Raw genomic sequence first — 5,352 nt, 5'->3', positions numbered from 1 at the left:
GCCTGACATGAATCCCCTAAAACTCAGTGGCAGGAAGTAATAATCATGCATTTATTGGAGAAATGAGACTGTGAATCAGCGATGCAACTGAGAGAGTAGTGTCAGTTTTATTCTGTACAACAGAATAATAAATATAAGGGAGTTATTTAGTACGTGGCTGTACTTGGTCACATATCTGGGGGTCAGTTAGCTGTTGGCAGATCTAGGCTAGCTGTAATGGGCATATTGTGGCAAAATGGCCCTCCTACCCACATCACTCATCCTCTAGTCATGGTCTCCAGGTAATGGACGAGGCATTAGAGCCCAACGAGAAATGGGCACATTCCTTTTTCTAGACCCATGTTGGCCTAATGAAATCACACAGTCCAACTCAGAATCTGTTTAAAATGAAATAAACTCAGAGACACATGATAAAGGACAACGATGCATAAGGAGAGGTAAAGAATTGATACTGTCTTCATCCTCTTTACAGCCCACCACTGAAGACTAAACGATTCTAAACATAGAGGAAAAGTACCATGGAGCTAGGAAAAGAGTTCTAGGACACATAGATAGAAATCTCAATATTTATGCCCAGAAAACCAACAAAACTTTACCCAGAGAAGTGACATTTGAACTGGTTCTTAGTCTCTCTAAGTCCATCTAAGAAATTGGCTTTAACAATTGGTTCAAATGTAGCAACACTTTTGGGGATGGTGCAGGACCAGGCAAGGTTTCGTTCTAATGTGTACAGGTTATTATGAGTCACAACCAACTGGATGCACCTAACAACAACAGCCTCTAAGAAGTCAATAAGGAGGCATTTTGGTAAGAAAATAGATATGCAATAATACAAGGATACAATCAAATATAGTGTGTTGGGAAGCATAGAAAGGCTCAGTGGGGCTAGGATTGAGAAGCAGCAGAAGACATTGAAGACACAATTTTAAGGCTTTCCAAAGGCATTTGAAATTTCCATGAATGGTTCCAGGAAGATATCCAAAATGCAATAAGAGTGAGTATTGTCAAATTAGCATCACGGGGAGTAGAGTGGAGATGGGTGCTTCCCTTATATGTGGATGACTTCCTCTGAAAGGGACTGTCATTTTACCATAAATTTGGAAATTGAGTCAATGAGTAAGCCGGAGACTATTAAGCTGGAGACTATTAAGCAAAGATCTTTACTTTCCTGATCTCAAATTTCTATGAGGCTGTTTCCATTGGTATGGTACCCAAGTCGTATTCTCAACTGCACCTAACTCATTTTTCCCACGTAGAAAATAAATTGTCTGATTAGTAGTACTACAAATCCAACAATGGGGTGGCTAAACAATTTAAAAGGCTACGAGTTTTGGCTCAAAAAGCAAGATTGTTCATGATTTTATGGAAGTATGTTGGCTCTGCTGACGCCCAACTCTACTTTGTATGGACTGTGCCAAAGTCTAGTTTTAAGAAGACTATTAATAGCAAGTTCAGTTTTTCTATATTCTTCAATTGACATTATCAGCAAAAATATAATGGCATTTTTCCATTAAAGTTTTGATGCTCTCTCATATTTTGACTACCAGCTAAATCATGACTTGTTTCCACATGGTTCCAAAGATAAAAAGAGAAGAAAGGAGTGCTATATTTGGTCCTTCAAAAACCACAAAGTTGATCATCTGTCTCATCCATCTTAGTGTTCCCCATGCTGTTAGGACGTTATCAGAACATATAGTGAATGCTCAAAAAAATTGTTAATTGAATAAGAACAGGAATTATTTCATATCAAAATCTAATCTATTCTTTGATCTTAGACCCTCGAGTTCCTTTTGAGAAAAGTAGAGTTCTTTTAGTGTCACGAGTCAGCCTTTTTCTTCTCCACACATTTGTTCAGTTTCTCAAATGCTAATGATCCATGCAACACTTTTATCTCCCCATTGCACATACTGAAGCATGGTGACCATGAAGACTTTGTCAAGTACTTTGTCATCCTTTATAATGACAAGATTTGTATGGATATAAAACACCACCATCTGGTGTTTGGGGATTTCACAGAGACAACTAGGCCCCATTTCAATAAAACACTAAATACTTTTCCACTCTAACTGTTGTCACTGGCAACTCGTTGGAAGTTTCTTGAATGCTTCTCTTTCTCAGTTTCAAAAAAATAATATCGCATTCCTGTGATTTCTCCTACATCCCCGAGCTCCCAGGAACTGAAATAATATCTTCAAAATAATCAGTGTTCTCAACTATTTGCTGAAGTTTTCTTACTGTATCTACAGAGAGAAGCATGTAATATATTGTGAAGATCCCTCCAAATAACAACTGACAGTGCTTGGATACAGGATAGACATACAAAAGCCAGGTGATCATTAGATTTGATACAGGAAAGAAAAAGAAATCCCTGAAGGATTTTGAGCTAGGAAGAAGGATAGGTAGAGGCCTGGTAGTCATATAAACATAATACTCCTGTCTTACCTCGCAATAATTCAGGTTTGGGCTTTGCTTACAAATTCTAAATGAGGAGTTTCTGTGTGGTTGATTCCCTGTTTCTAGGCCATAGCAATAATTTGGAAATTAATCCAAAACACATATATTAGAGAAAATAGATGTACAAACACGTATGTATGCCAGGTGCCATCGCCAACTCTTAGAGACCCTACAAAACAGGGCCCGCTTCTACACCATCTTTACCATAGTGAGGATGTTTTAATTCATTATTACAGTCACTGTTACTCCATTTCAAAGGTGGAATAAATGCTCCCTTTTTTTTTTTTTTTTTTTTGCTGACCCATCATGCTATAATGTCCTTCCCCAAGAATTAGTTCCTTTCAATAAACATTTAGGAATAAACTGATTCTTCTCTTTTGGTCTTAGTAAATCAATAGTTCCACAAGAATGTATGTCATAGACTGGGTTCTATAGAAAAATGAAATTAGTGATGTTTACATATACATAGAAAGCGAGAATTATATCAAGAAAATGGATCACATAACTGTAAAAGTGGGCACGTCCAAGCAGCTTCCAAGTTCATGAGCCAGATGTCAAGCTGGAGGGTTCTCTGCATGGGGGCTGATGAACCCAAGGTCAATATGAAGACCACAGGGTGATGGCTGCAGAGTCAAATGAATACAAGGTCTACCGGTTAGGTGGAAAGCTGTCGATGATTCCCAGAAAACATAGGCACTAAGGAAGGACATTGGGTCAAGTCCCAAGAACTGGAGGTTGATGAGCCAGATGCAGACTGCCCACATAGCAAAAAGGAAATTAGTCACAAGCATTTCCACAGTCACCATCTGTACTGGAAGTAGGCTTCACCCCCCAAAGAAACTTCCTTCAACTTACTACATTAGAGCAGTCATCTGAATAAGGATTTTCCATGAAACGCTAATCTTATTTCATTATGGAGGCTTACAACTGACTTGATTGTGATTACATTCTGTTAGGTCAGCTCATGGGGATTTACTAGGTGTTAACTGCTAAACCACTGAGAATACTAGCCCAGCAAAGTTGGCACAAAACCAAACTATCATAATCAGGTGGAATAGCCCCCTTTCAGAAAAAAAAAAAAAACCTTAAAAATACTTATATAGACCCAAGAGAAGAATATACCTGGTTCTGTGTTCATAATTGGACACTCTGACCTAGTTTCTACCCAGCCCTTGGTGATCCAGGCCATGGGACTTTACACTCTAGTCCTTTCAAGGAATGCAATATCTTTCATCAGACACACAAGAAGGAGTTGATGTTGGAAACCCACTAAGTGAACTGAGTTTTACCTCAAACATACCTGGAGCATGTCAAAACATACCTTTAGTATGTCAATTCAAGGAACTGACATACTCTCATAGACTTATCCCAAGAATTGGAGGTCGTTGAATTTCAGTTCAGATCTTTTTCTTTGAAGCTGCCCAATGGATGATGGCCTGAGAATAGAAATATATTTACTATTCCAATACTCTCCTTGCTTTCTTATGTATTCATTTCGTAAGCATGTTTCTGCCTCTGTGAATGAGTGTCCTCGAAAGGTTTGCCCTATCACCAACTCCCATTGTCCATGAAAATAGTGTTGAGTCACTTAAACCTTTAATCTGTACAAGTCAATGATTCATGTATTGCCATCTGAAGTCAGCCTGTACTTGTCTGTCCCCCTGGGAGGGGGTTATATGCAGATCATTGTGATCAGTTTCCCCTTTCTCACCCATCATCTCCTGACCTTCCTGGTATCACTACTCTCATTATTGGTCCTGAGGGGCTTATCTATCCTAGATTCCCTATGTTTCAACAAAGTTTTAAATTCTATACCATTGGTTAAATTAATGACACTATCAATAGAATTTGTGCTCTGGGGATGATTTATAATGTTCTCTATCATAAAATGATAATGATGGCTCTTCAGTGAACCAGAGACATATAGAAAGCACAGCTATAGTAATAGATTTGGGACCTGCACTTAATTCGATCCCCAATCTAAAAACAATTCATTCTTATAATATGGCCATTCTCAATACTTTCCCTCAAGAAGAGATTACGGAAAATATGGGTGCTATAGCATAGTGTGGTGAAGAATCCAGATGGCGTCTGCCTATCAGAAGGAGTAGTGTCTGGGTCTTAAAGGCTTGTCTTCAAATAAGTAGTCATATAAGTGAAGCATCATATAAGTGAGCATCATATAAGTGAAGCATCATATAAGTGAAGCATCATATAAGTGAAGCATCATATAAGTGAAGCATCAACTAAGTTCACAAGAAGAAGCACAACAGCAAAATGGGTGAAGGGAGACATCAGTCAGTATAAGATATTAAAAAATAATAATAATTTATAAATTCTCAAGGTTCGTGCGGGAGGGAGAGTGGGAAGGGGAGGGGGTAAATGAGGAGCTGATACCAAGGGCTCAAGTAGAAAGAAAATGTTTTGAGAATGATGATGGCAGCATATGTACAAATGTGCTTGACACATGGATGGATGGATTCTGATAAGAGCTGTAAGAGCCCCCAATAAAAGGATTTTAAAAAGGAGGCCTTGTGCCATAGGGGGTTACACATTGAGTTGCTAACCACAAAGTAAGCAGCTTGAAATCACCAACTGCTTTAAGGGCCAAAGATAAGACTTTCTGCTCCCATAAAGATTTCCAGGCTTGGAAACCCAGAGGGACACTTTCGACCCTACCCCATGGGGTCATTATGAGTCAAAATCAACTCAACGGTAATCAGTTTGGTTTTGGTTTGAGGTGGTTTTTTTCTGTTTTGTTTTGTTTTTCTGTGGAGTGTCAATTTAAGCTAGCAACATGTAAAAAATGGCATAGCGTAGTTATGGAAATACTGTAGGGTGAAGGGTTTCCCTGTTGGCAAAAATTGTACAGCACACGTGTTATTTGTGGGAAAATAC

The sequence above is a fragment of the Echinops telfairi genome, unplaced genomic scaffold (genome assembly GCF_000313985.2).
Source record: "Echinops telfairi isolate 266 unplaced genomic scaffold, ASM31398v2 ScPeMD7_4225;HRSCAF=4972, whole genome shotgun sequence".
NCBI lineage: Eukaryota > Metazoa > Chordata > Mammalia > Afrosoricida > Tenrecidae > Echinops > Echinops telfairi.
This window is presented reverse-complemented; position numbering follows the sequence as displayed.